This window comes from Chiloscyllium plagiosum, unplaced genomic scaffold (genome assembly GCF_037043375.1).
Source record: "Chiloscyllium plagiosum isolate Xiang-an unplaced genomic scaffold, Cpla_swu_hap1 HiC_scaffold_32, whole genome shotgun sequence".
Lineage (NCBI taxonomy): Eukaryota > Metazoa > Chordata > Chondrichthyes > Orectolobiformes > Hemiscylliidae > Chiloscyllium > Chiloscyllium plagiosum.
In genome coordinates this window covers 37,087,136-37,099,839 of record NW_028270170.1, presented here as the reverse complement: position 1 = coordinate 37,099,839, position 12,704 = coordinate 37,087,136, and the positions used below count along the sequence as shown (strand labels likewise).

Here is a 12,704-nt window from a genome sequence, read left to right as displayed (position 1 = left end):
TCCATAGATCCCTGAAGTGGCAACAGAAGTGAATAAGGTGGCAAAGATGGAGAGTGGCAAGCTTGTCTAGGGACATTGAGTATAAGATTGGCAAATCATGTTGCAGCTTTGTAAAACTTTAGTTAGGCCACATTTGGAGTATTGTGTGCAGTTCTGGCCGCCTTGCTATAAGAAAGATGTGGAGGCTTTGGAGAAGGTGTAGAAGAGGTTTATCAGGATGTTGCCTGAATTAGGCTGTATTTGTTATAAGGAAAGGTTGGACAAACTTGGATCGTTTTCGCTAGAGCATCAGAGGCTGAGGGGTAACCTAATAAAATAATATAAACCATGAGAGGCTTGGATAGCTTGAATAGTCAGAGTTTTTTTTCCCAGGGTGGAAATGTGAAATACTTGGGGCATAGGTTTAAGGTGAGAGGGGAAGAGTTTAGAGGAACTGTGTGAGGCAAGTTTTTTTTTCGCAGAGAGTGGTAAGTGCCTGGAGCATGCTGACAGCGGAAGTGGTAGACGCAGAAACGACAGCAATGTTTAAGAGGCATTTAGACAGACACATGAACAGGCAGGGAATAGAGGGATATGGACCACGTGCAGGCAGATTTTCATATTGGGATTTCAGATGCATCCTGTGGTATATATTTTGTGATACACCTGAGCTCCAACCCTCCTGAGACTGAAAGCTCTCCGCACATAATTCTCTTGAATACCACATTCCCTGGACCAGGCATTGTGCCCTACAATGGCCCACAATTAATCTGCAACCTCTCTCCACGCCAGTATACCATATAATGCCAAGATCAAAAACCTGTCTCCTACATTCAACATATTGCAATGAGATGAGAAATACTGTACAAGTCATAAGTCTTTATGTTGTACAGTATTACTCTACTCCCCTCAGCACCCCTGAATTCCTTTGAAAATGGTAGATTTGGGGTATTAGAAAATGTAAGAAGCAAGAGGAATGATCTGCTCCATTGTTCCATTTCCTTTAAAGCTTCCCCCTCTCACCTGACACCTTTGTCCCCCGAGTATTTGACACTACCACCCAGGAAAGAAGACTCTGACTATCCACCCTATCCATGCCCCTCATAACTTCATAAACTTCTATCAGGTCACTCCTCAGCCTCCGATGCTTAAGAGAAACAATCCAAGATTGTCCAACCTCTTATTATAGCTAATATATTCCAATCCAGGCAACATCCTGATAAATCTCTTTTACACAAGCTACTTTGTTCATGTCCTCACAGTTGCACTGGTGGTCAATGAGTGAGGTTCAGAAATTAGGTCAGAGAGCACACAAATTGCTGTGACTAAAATGCGGCAAAACTGTGACAACAAGTAAATGTGACTCTTAAAGGAAGTTTCACTTCAAGAAATGTTGAATACCCCGTGATAAATGAAAACAGGTTCAGCAACTCGGAAAGGCTAAGGAAAATAACCGCTGTGACACTTTATAGTATAATCCTGCCCTTTAATGTGCTGTAACATGAACCACTCATACGGATACTGACCTTTAACCTGTGCACATTGGCCTTTGTATTGGAGAGTGACAGGTGGCTTGTAAACTACCTCTGCACTGAATCAGTGTTGACTGTTGTTGACCTGTTACCAACCTGTCCTGGGGATGGCGGCTCTGCAACAGATCCCTGACTGATGAATACCTTCCATAAATGTCGAGCAGCACAGAGTCCTTTGAGCAATTACTGAGCACTGACATCTTATTTAGATATCAGATAGACTTTGAGTGACATCTCAGACTGCACATGCCATTCACAGTAAACATCCAAATAACAAGGGCTAACATTTCCCTCGGGCATTCCTTAAAGACACAGGCAACACCTTTTAAAAGTGTTTTAATGAGACAAGAAACCCATAATAATCTCATTCCATTAAATCATCTGCAGTTTAAAAAAATATTTCAGTGGTATCAAGTTGATTACTGACTCACGAGTAATAATAGTAATTGTACCTGTGGTTCCACTGTTGGAAAAACAATTTTGTTGCATTCATCTCATGGTGTCATAAGGCTCTGTTATTAACATGCAGCAAGTTGCTCTTCCCCTATTCACGGTCTATTCTCAAATTGTTGTTATAACTGTAAGAGCTAGTAAAACTATTCTTCTTCACTAGTACGGTTGAAGTAGAAGGTGAATCAAACAGAAAAGATAGGTATTCCTATTCCACTCAATTGAGATCCCTAGTACTTTCAGATGGGAAATTTTAATCATTCTTAACAAGCTGGAATTGGGGTTATATAGAGATAGAGAAAGAAAGAGAGGGCAGTCTGGCCAGTTCCCAATTGACTGCAGCATAGAGCATAGAAACAGCGAATGTTGCAGATGTTTTAGCTTTGTATGCCTCTCCGCCTGTGTATTCACCTACTCTGCCCTTTGCTGACCTGGCTTCCCTTACTCTGCCATGCTCTAATCTGCTGCCTGTCTGCCTTGCTGTCTCCTGTATTACCCCGGTGTTCCCTTGCCTATGCTGCTCCATCTGGCCTTCTTGCTCCTGCCCTGCACTGTTGCCCTCCTTAAGGTGGAAGTTACGGCCCAATGCCAAATGGACACAAGTTATAACAAATTCTCAGCAGCTTTTGGGACTTGACATTGAATTTAAAAATTTCAAGTCACAACCTTTGCCTGCATCTTGTTTCATTTGTTTACATTTCCTTTCGGATTGGTTTGGTTTTTTCTCTTGATTCTGAGTTCCTTTATTTTGCATTTGGATGACAACTCATCCAATCATTTACATTGCATCCAGATCTTTCATCTCGTTACTCATTACCACTCCTTTTAGTTTTGTACCATGAGACATTTTGCTATTTAATCTCTTTTACCCTTTTATCACAGGTCTTCCCTTTTATATTCTTCTCCCCCTCCCTTTTTTCCATACTCAAAACATTTCAAGCTGCTCTCAGTCCCGAACGAAGTTTATTGTCATGTTTTTCTCTCCAAGACATTGCCAGATCTCCTGATTATTTCCAGCATTTCCTATGTTTATTCCAGATTACCAGCTTCTGCAGTGTTTTATTTGTGCAGTTCATGATGCCGTTTACTTTTCCTGCTGACTTCACAAAGGAATGTCTTTTTTCTTTTTGGACATTTTTCAACCAGATAGACATATTTTTTCTTAAAAGCTTGTCACTTGAAAATGTCAAGCCAGTTAAGGAGCATTGCCCCTACCTAGACCTTACAGAGCCATCTATCATACAGTAATGTACTAACAGGTGGCCATGTTTTACGCGGTTCAGAGGGCGGCGATTACAGATTATACACTTTCCAATCTGTTGCCACATTAGTTGCACTATAAATAGGTAACAGCATCTTCAAACCAGGTTTTCAACCTAGTTTATTGTGGCCCACAATGTATTATTTTCACATTTCATTAATACATCGATCAGGTAAATCCCATTTCATATCCAGTAAAAAAGAATAGGAAATTAAACAGATAACTGGAGCCAATGCACTGCTGATTTATCTGACTCTGTAACTCCTTAGCTAATAAGTACGTCCTCTTTTGGCTGAAGGTCATTCACTAGGGGGAATTGGTCTCTTCTGACTTGGTACCAGTTGCTTGGAAGGTAATTTCCACAGCAGCCATCTGCTCACGTTGCGTCTCTGAATTGTCTTCTCTGGCAGTTTAGGGAAAATGACTGCTGCTTGTACAATTGGTTTCATTATCAGGTTTATGCATTCTTCCATCTGAGTCTTAATCTCGTCGTGTTGAATACAGTTTGAAGTTAAACAAAAGGCTGAGAAGAAGATAGGCAAATATTACCGAGAAAGGTTGCAAGTATCATAGAATCCTTACAGTTGGGAAGGAGGCCATTCAGCCCATTGAGTCTGCACTGAGCCTCCAAAGAGCATCTCACCCAGAGCCACACGCTTACCCCATAACCCCACATTTTTCATGGCCAATCCATCTAGCCTCCAACCCTGGATACTTTGGACAACCTGGCATGGACAATCTACCTATCTGCACATCTTTGGACTCTGGGAGGAAATGAGAGCAAACCCACGCAGATGTGGGGAAAATGTGCAAATGTCACACAGACAGTCACCCGAGAGTGGAATCAAACTTGGGTCCCTGGTGCTGTGAGGCAGCAGTGCTAGCCACTGAGTCACCATGCCATACCTGTGCAGTTCCACCCATGTGCCCTGTCAGCTAGATCATAATGCTACATGGACTATTGAAATGAACAGGCTGATAGTTAATGTATTTAGAGGCTATCTATCATAAGACAGTGAGTGGGAGTGGTCTGTCAAGAACGTTTTAAAACTTCATCAAAATATATGTGCTTAATTTACATTTTCAAGTGGGGAAATAATTAACTTGCAATGTTAGTGTCATCCGCGTCAGGAGTCTTTGTGTCAGGAGGTTTACGTGTGGTTTGACATTGCATCTCATCTAAGCAGGATGTTCCTGTATAACATAGCAAGGCTCTCATGGCAATTGATGTCAAATGACTGACGGCTCTGATCCCAGGCAGGCTTATCTCTACTAATCCTTCTACCGTGCAACACAGATAGATGGTGGCAAATACTTAGACAGAATTGCTGTATGCTGTGAAGGCAAGTATGTTACACCTCACTATGTGTCTCTTAGAGTTTGAAGCTAGTGAAATCCTATTTTAAAGGAGGATTATCCATGCACCCCTGTGGTAAGGGATTATCATGTCAAAATGCATTTTGGCCATGAAAATTCAATGTTTATAAGATGTTTGTTGACTATCTAAATCTTGCTTTTGCTTGTAGTTTATTTGTTCAAGGTGTGTGGAATTTGTTGGCTGGCTGTTGTCCATTTCTAGTTGCCTTGAGAAGCTAATGAGCTGTGTTCTAGAACCTCTGCATTCAATTTGTGCTGTTGGTGTAGTATTCACCATTCATGGGAAATGTAACTGCAAAAAAACTAAGTCAAATAAGAGAAAATGGCTATGAGCTTGCAACTGTTGACTGGGGATTTTTTTTTAAATCTTGCAGATTAATTCTAAATGAAAAAGAATTACCTTACAGTTCTTGCATGTTGAAGTCAAAGGCTTAATTAAACGTTAGTTTGAACTGTTCAGCTTGCTTAAAACAAACTTGTCTCCAGCCAACCTTTAGCGTTACCACAAATACATGCTCAGTTCAATTCAATATCTTGTAAAAGGAAAGTGAGGGTTTTTGTTCATCAGGTGTCAGAGGACTCATATTGATTTTCTTTCTGGAGTTTCCCGATAATTCAGATAAATGCGAGGTGCTGCATTTTGGGAAAGCAAATCTTAGTAGGACTTATACACTTAATGGTAAGATCCTAGGGAGTGTTGCTGAACAAAGAGACCTTGGAGTGCAGGTTCATAGCTCCTTGAAAGTGGAGTCGCAGGTAGATAGGATAGTGAAGAAGGCCTTTGGTAAGCTTCCCTTTATTGGTCAGAGTATTTTGCACAGGAGTTGGGAGATCATGTTGTGGCTGTACAGGACTTTGGTTAGGCCACTGTTGGAATATTGTGTGCAATTCTGATCTCCTTCCTATCAGAAAGATGTTGTGAAACTTGAAAGGGTTCAGAAAAGATTTACAATGATGTTGCCAGGGTTGGAGGATTTGAGGTATAGGGAGAGGCTGAACAGGCCGGGGCTGTTTTCCCTGGAGCGTCAGAGGCTGAGGGGTGACCTTATAATGGTTTACAAAATTATGAGGAACATGAATAGGATAAATAGACAAAGTCTTTTCCCTGGGGTTGGGGAGCCCAGAACTAGAGGGCATAGGTTTAGGGTGAGAGGGGAAAGATATAAAAGAGACCTACGGGGCAACTTTTTCACACAGAGGGTGGTACAGGTATGGAATGAGCTGCCAGAGGATGTGGTGGAGGCTGGTACAATTGCAACATTTAAGAGGCATTTGGATGGGTATATGAATAGGAAGGGTTTGGAGAGATATGGGCTGGATGCTGGCAGATGGGACTAGATTGGGTTGGGATATCTGGTCGGCATGGAACAAATCTCACAAAATTTGCATTCCTATTTATATTTATATATACAATAAAGATGAGTTATATGTTTGGGAGGGAGTTAATGCAAATGTTTCCTGAACTAAAGCTAATGACTGATTATAATCAGCCACAGTCAACATGTTACAATTTGAAGTTGCTTCTCAAAATATCTATTAACTCAAATTATTTTAACTGCCAAAATCCCACTTCTCTTTACATCTGAATTATTCAGTTAGTGAGTCTTTTAGAGTACAAATAAAGAGAAACTAACATTTCGCTGCTGGAAGGTATTTCAGCTTCTGAACCACACTTATATTTCATCATCACGTGTGAATCAAAATTGATTCCTGGGAGCTGTGAAACGTGCATATCACACTGGAGAATGAGGACAATTACATAATTGTTCAAAAGCAAATGTACATTTGTTTTAGGTTCAGTGCTCAGAGGCTATGGCATTTTACAAATTTTAATACAGTTGTGAAAATAAAACAAGCTTCGTAAACAAGAGAGTGGGGAGGTCCTGTGATCCTACCCTTACAGGAGAAAGGGAGAAGAGGCATTTTGAGAAATTGCAGTCACACAGCTTATAATTTTGCATCAGTTGAAATGAATGCATTGTGACATCAATGTCCAGTGGGTACTGGATTTCAATCTATTCCAGTACAATTACAGACCTGGCACCGATCTGACAATGTGGAAAACGTTCTGTCCCCATAAAGCAGGATAAATCTAATCCAATCAATTACCAGCCCTTCAGTCTACTCTCAATTAACAGCAAAATGATGGAAGGTATAAGTGACAGAGCGATCAAGTGGCACCTACACAAAACTAAGCCATTCACTAATGCTCAGTTTAGGCGCTTCCAAAAGCAGTCGACTCCTGGTCAAACACGGGCAAAAGAGCTAAACTGAAGAGGTGAGCTAAGAGTGACTACTATTGACATCAATGCAATAAGTCTCAGCCACATTAAAGTCAATGGAAATTGGGTGAAACCTCCCTACTGGTTGGAGTCATACTTAACACAAATGAGGGTAGTTGTGACTGTTAAACATCCATCATATCATTCAAAGGCATGACTGTACAAATTCCTCAGGATTTTACTCTGAGCCCAAACATCTACACCTGCTTCATCAATACCTTTCTCTCCATTATAAGGTCAGAATTGATGACTGCACAGATTTCAGCCCCATTTGCAACTCCTCAGATCCTGAGGGACAGGATGTACATGTATTTGGAAAGGCAGGGACTGATTAGGGATAGTCAACATGGCTTTGTGCATGGGAAAACATGTCTCACAAACTTGACTGAGTTTTTCAAGAAGTGGAGTGTTGGAGGCTGACGGGTGACCTCGTAGAGGTTTACAAAGTTATGAGCGGCATGGATAGGGTAAATAGACAAAGTCTTTTCCCTGGGGTCAGGGAGTCCAGAACGAGAGGGCATAGGTTTGGGGTGAGAGGGGAAAGATATAAAAGGGACCTAAGGGGCAACGTTTTCACACAGAGGGAGATACGTTTATGGAATAAGCTGCCAGAGGAAGTGGTGGAGGCTGGTACAGTTGCAACATTTAAAAGGCATCTGGATGGGTATATGAATAGGAAGGGTTTGGAGGGATGTGGGCCGGGTGCTGGCAGGTGGGACTAGATTGGGTTGGGATGTCTGGTCGGCATGGACGGGTTGGACCGAAGGGTCTGTTTCCAAGCTGAACATCTCTATGGCTCTACGACTCTAAGTAGCAAAGAGGATTGATGAGGTCAGAGTGGTAGTGTGATCTATATGGACTTCAGTAAGGCATTCGACAAGGTTCCCCATGGGAGACTGATAAGCAAGGTTAGATCTCACAGAATACAGGGAGAACTAGCCATTTGGATACAGAACTGGCTCAAAGGTACAAGACAGATGATGGTGGGGAGGGTTGTTTTTCAGATTGGAGGCCTGTGCCACAAGGATTGGTGCTGGGTCCACTACTTTTTGTCATTTATATAAATGATTTTGATGTGAGCATATGAGGTATAGTTAGTAAGGTTGCAGATCACACCAAAATTGGAGTTGCAGTGGACAGCAAAGAGGGTTACCTTAGTTTACAATGGGATCTTGATCAGATGGGCCAATTGGCTAAGGAGAGGCAGATGGAGTTTAATTTTGATAAATGCAAGATGCTGCATTTTGGGAAAGCAAATCTTAGCAGGACTTATACACTTAATGGAAAGCCAAGAGGGTGTTGCTGAACATAGAGACCTTGGAGTGCAGGTTCACAGCTCCTTGAAAGTGGAATCACAGGTAGATAGGATAGCGAAGAAGGCGTTTGGTATGCCTTCTTTTATTGGTCAGAGTACTGAGTACAGGACTTGGGAGGTCATGTTGTGGCTGTACAGGACATTGGTTAGGCCACTTTTGGAATATTGCATGCAATTCTGGTCTCCTTCCTTTCGGAAAGATGTTGTGAAACTTGAAAAGGTTCAGAAAAGATTTACAAGGATGTTGCCAGTGTTGGAGAATTTGAGCTATAGGGAGAGGCTGAATAGGCTAGGGCTGTTTTCCCTGGAGTGTCGGAGGCCAAGGGATGACATTATAGAGGTTCATAAAATCATGAGGGGCATGGATAGGGTAAATAGGCAAGGTCTTTTCCCCAGGATGGGGGAGTCCATTACTAGAGGGCATAGGTTTAGGGTGGGAGGGGAAAGATATAAAAGAGATGTAAGGAGCAACTTTTTCATGCAGAAGTTGGCGAGGTGGGGGTGGAATGTGCTGCTCGTGGAAGTGGTGGATGCTTCTTCAATTACAGCATTTAAAAAGCATCTGGACGCCTAGGAAGGGTTTGGAGGGATATGGGCCGGGTGCTGGCAGATGGGACTAGATTGGGTTGGGATAGCTGGTCGGCATGGACGGGTTGGACTGAAGGGTCTGTTTCTGTGCTGTACATCTCTATGACTCTGAGTCCACGACCATATAAGACCTAGACAACAGTCAGGTTTGGGGTGACAAGTGTCAGGCGATGATCATCGCCACTAAGAGAGATTCCAAGCATCCTTTCTTGACATTCAAAGTCATTACCATTGCTGAATCATCCACTAGCAACATCCTTAGTGTTACCATTAACCAAAAACTGAACTGGACAAGCCGCATATTGTAGCTACAAAATCAGGTCAAGTCCAGGAATTCTGCAAAGACTTCGTGACTCCCCATAGCCTTCCTACTATATACAAGGTACAAGTCAGGAGCATGATTGAATATTTCCATTTGCGTGAATGAGTGCATCTCCACCAATGTTCAAGAAGCAAAACTCAACACAGCCTGTTTGATTGGCGGCCCATTCACCACCTTCAACACTCACTTCCTTCACTACTGATAAGACAATAAGACCAAAAGAAATGGGAACAGGAGTAGGCCATTCAGCCCCTTAATCCTGTCTCACCATTCAATAGGATCGTGGCTGATTCAACACTCCTCACATCCACGTTCCTGCATTTTCCCATAACCCTTGCTTCCCCTCCTGATCAAGGATCTATCTTACTTAACCTTAAATATACAAAAGGCTTCTGTTCCCACCAGGTCTTTGTGCCAAAGAGTTCCAAAGACCAACAACCCTCTGAAAGAAGAACAGAGAAGAGGCACAATACCATAATGTGTACCATCTAGTTGATGCACTGCAGCAACTCATCAATTCTCCTTAGACAGCACATTCCAAACATGCCATCTATTGCCTGGAAGGACATGTCTAGCAGATATCTGGGAACTTCATTACCTGCACATTCTCCTCCAAAACATACACCATCCTGACTTGCAACTAAATTCTTAGTTCTTCATTGTAGCTGGGTCAAGATCCTGGACCTCACTTCCTAACAAAATTGTGGGTGTCCTGCCAGCACATGAACTCCAGTGGTTCAAGAAAAGAGCTCATCACTAACTGCTCAAGGGCAAGTAGAAATGGACAATAGGTACTTGTCTAGCCAGTAATGCGTCATAGGTAAAGAGCCTCTCTAAATCTGAGCTTTGCAAACCAACAAAAAAAAGCAGATCCAGGTCTTTTTCAATATACCCTTTCAGTTGCATCACACTGTAAACTTTTGCTATAAATTCTGTTCTTACAATCTTATACTGGTCAGCATGGATGGTTGGGCCGAAGGGTCTCTTTCTATGCTGAATGATTCTATGACTCTAATGAATACTAACATTCAAAAGGACTTGAAAAGGAAATATTTGCAGTGTGAGGATTAATTGGATAGCTCCTTTAAGGAGCTGGCAGAGATTGCCTTTTCAATGTTGTATGATTTGATACATTTTCTGAATAATTTAGTCCCTCTTGAAGAAAAGCCTTCCATTTATATAGCACACTCAATGTTTCAAAATGTGCCACAGTCAATTGTGGAGTGCAGTTACTGCAGTAATGTGGGAACTGAAATTGTCCACTGACAGTAACGACCAGTTTTGTTTTGGTGATGTTTGTGGGATGATAATTATTGCCAGAGCAAATGAAAAGCTCCCTTGCTCACTTACACACGAGATGTTTTAAATCCATCTCAGAGAGTAGGTCAGTGTGTCACACTGGGAGAAAATGTTGGAAAGCCCTCTTGCTATAATTGAATGATGAGCTTTGTGGTGGAAAGTCTTGATGCATTCAAACTACTAGGGCGAGTGTCACAAGAGGCACAGGCAAATCCCTAGGAAGATGGGAAGGTGCAATCTAAATTATAACAGGTAGAGTTGTGGCAAATTTGATTTGGAGACCTAACTCAATTCGGTCAATGTTCCACTGGGCATGGCTACGATCAAGGCTTCAAGTAAACCAATAGCAATTGAGTGCTTAATCTCAACAGCTGCATCATAGGTGTGTACAGTACTCCTATTGAGACCGTTCATAGTCTGACAGATTCCACCCAGGTAACTTAAAGAGCACATAACCAATCCCAAATGCATCAATATTTAAATGGGCAATGGGTAAAGATTCCTCTGAACCAGATAGAACATTCCTTCCTTTCCCTTCACAATCCCACCCATCTCCCCCACCCCCCATGCGTACGCACACACACACACACAGATACACATGAGGCACAGGCACAGAGACATTCAAAAGTAGTGTACAGTCTTTCATCAGATGACTGTGTAGGTGCCCCGCCCACTCTGAGGCCAAAGTCTACACATACACCTTTAGGAAAATCTAGTACAAACATTTTCACAAACCACACTGCCTGCTGGGTGAGATCTACACAGGGACTGTGCTTTCTCTCCAGAAAGTGAAACAGCAGTGTCCCAGAGAGCAATGACATTTGGCAGTAACCAGCGGGAGGAAGGAGGCAACGTTTTGACGTGTTTGTAGTGAGAGACCAGAGTTGTCTCTCTGGCAAAGATCTGTATCCTGGTCTGCTCAAATCTATGTACGAGGGTTGGACCTGTGTCAGGAGAAACCTGTTTGGTCACATTCCCCCAGTGTGACAAGTCCAAAGTGACAGTTCCGTAACCTGCTCTGTTTTAAGTAAAACCTGCAACAGGAAGGCTGGGCTAACCTTTTGTTTGTTGGCGCTGTAGGCACTGTTTCGGCGGGTTGATGTGTCGAGCTATCCTTACAGTCAGAGGCGAGCCACTGTAAGGTGCCCCTGCGACAGCATAGGGGGATCGAATCCCAGGCTATCCACTATTACAATCCTGCTCAGTGGCTAAGGTGGGAGGGAGCCTCGGCTGACTGGAGCCAATACACTGTGAGTCAGTTCAATTTCTAAAATAATTCCAGCTTTTTTGTTTCTCAACATTGAAAACTAAGTCGCCTTTTTGAAGCAAAAAAATTGTAAACGTAATCGAAAGTTTATTCACGAGACTTGTCGAGTTTACAAGTTGTCATCAAGAATGAACTTTCAACTTCAATCCTGCTTTGTTAGAAAGATCATAGTTAAGATTTAGATGAAAGGAAAATGAATGCTGTCCGTACTTGCGCCTGTCGGATATTTAGTTGTGAATTGATACAGAATCCTTACCTGAATTCTGTATCAGATTTCATTTGACCATTTATTTGCCTTTGAAAAATTTCTGCTCGTGTTTTGTTTCCGAGTTAATTAAAATTTCCTGCTGGAATATTGAGTTCCTTCCTGCACCTGGAGGTACTGAGCCAGTCATGAGGAGGTACACTTATCCCAATATAGCCTAGAGAAGCATGGAGGTAGCTGCTGACACTGTGATTTGAGTGCCTGAGTAATAGCAGATAGTAATTTTGGGGTGGCACGGTGGCACAGTGGTTAGCACTGCTGCCTCACAGCGCCAGAGACCCGGGTTCAATTCCCGCCTCAGGCGACTGACTGTGTGGAGTTTGCACGTTCTCCCCGTGTCTGCGTGGGTTTCCTCTGGGTGCTCCGGTTTCCTCCCACAGTCCAAAGATGTGCAGGGTCAGGTGAATTGGCCATACTAAATTGCCCGTAGTGTTAGGTAAGGGGTAAATGTAGGGGTATGGGGTGGGTTTCGCTTCGGCGGGTCGGTGTGGACTTGTTGGGCCGAAGGGCCTGTTTCCACACTGTAATCTAATCTAATCTAATTCAGGATTATTATTCGTCTATAGTCTAATTTGGTAGGTGGCAAATGTAACCCCTTTATTTATAGAGTTATAGAGATATACAGCATGGAACAGACCCTTTGGTCCAACCTGTCCATGCCGACCAGAAAGCCCAACCCAATCTAGTCCCACTTGCCAGCACCCGACCCACATCCCTCCAAACCCTTCCTATTCATATACCCATCCAAATGCCTCTTAAATGTTGCA

At 42.7% G+C, this 12,704-nt stretch overlaps 1 protein-coding gene and 1 long non-coding RNA gene across 15 annotated transcripts in view; one reads left to right on the top strand and one right to left on the bottom strand.

The window, feature by feature from the left end:
* Positions 1-11,582, bottom strand: part of LOC148141809 (uncharacterized) — a 69,074-nt gene extending 57,492 nt beyond the window's left edge. The window contains exons 1-2 of one of the 2 annotated variants that reach the window (XR_015752515.1): positions 11,464-11,582; positions 3,325-3,745 (exon numbers count right to left, since the gene is read on the bottom strand). This is a non-coding gene — a long non-coding RNA (uncharacterized LOC148141809). Of the gene's footprint in view, positions 1-3,324; positions 3,746-11,463 lie in introns of those variants that run through there. The other variant, XR_015752516.1, reaches the window with a different exon arrangement.
* LOC122540004 (supervillin-like) overlaps positions 1-12,704 on the top strand; it is a 242,768-nt gene that overhangs the window by 44,543 nt on the left and 185,521 nt on the right. For 5 of the 13 annotated variants that reach the window (XM_087977922.1, XM_087977921.1, XM_087977920.1 and 2 more), the window contains exon 1: positions 11,214-11,655. The exons of 1 other annotated variant lie outside the window; for it this stretch is intronic. The gene's annotated coding sequence lies outside the window, so the exon portion shown is untranslated. Of the gene's footprint in view, positions 1-11,212; positions 11,656-12,704 lie in introns of those variants that run through there. 7 more of the 13 variants (XM_043675286.2, XM_043675285.2, XM_043675282.2 and 4 more) reach the window with 4 other exon arrangements.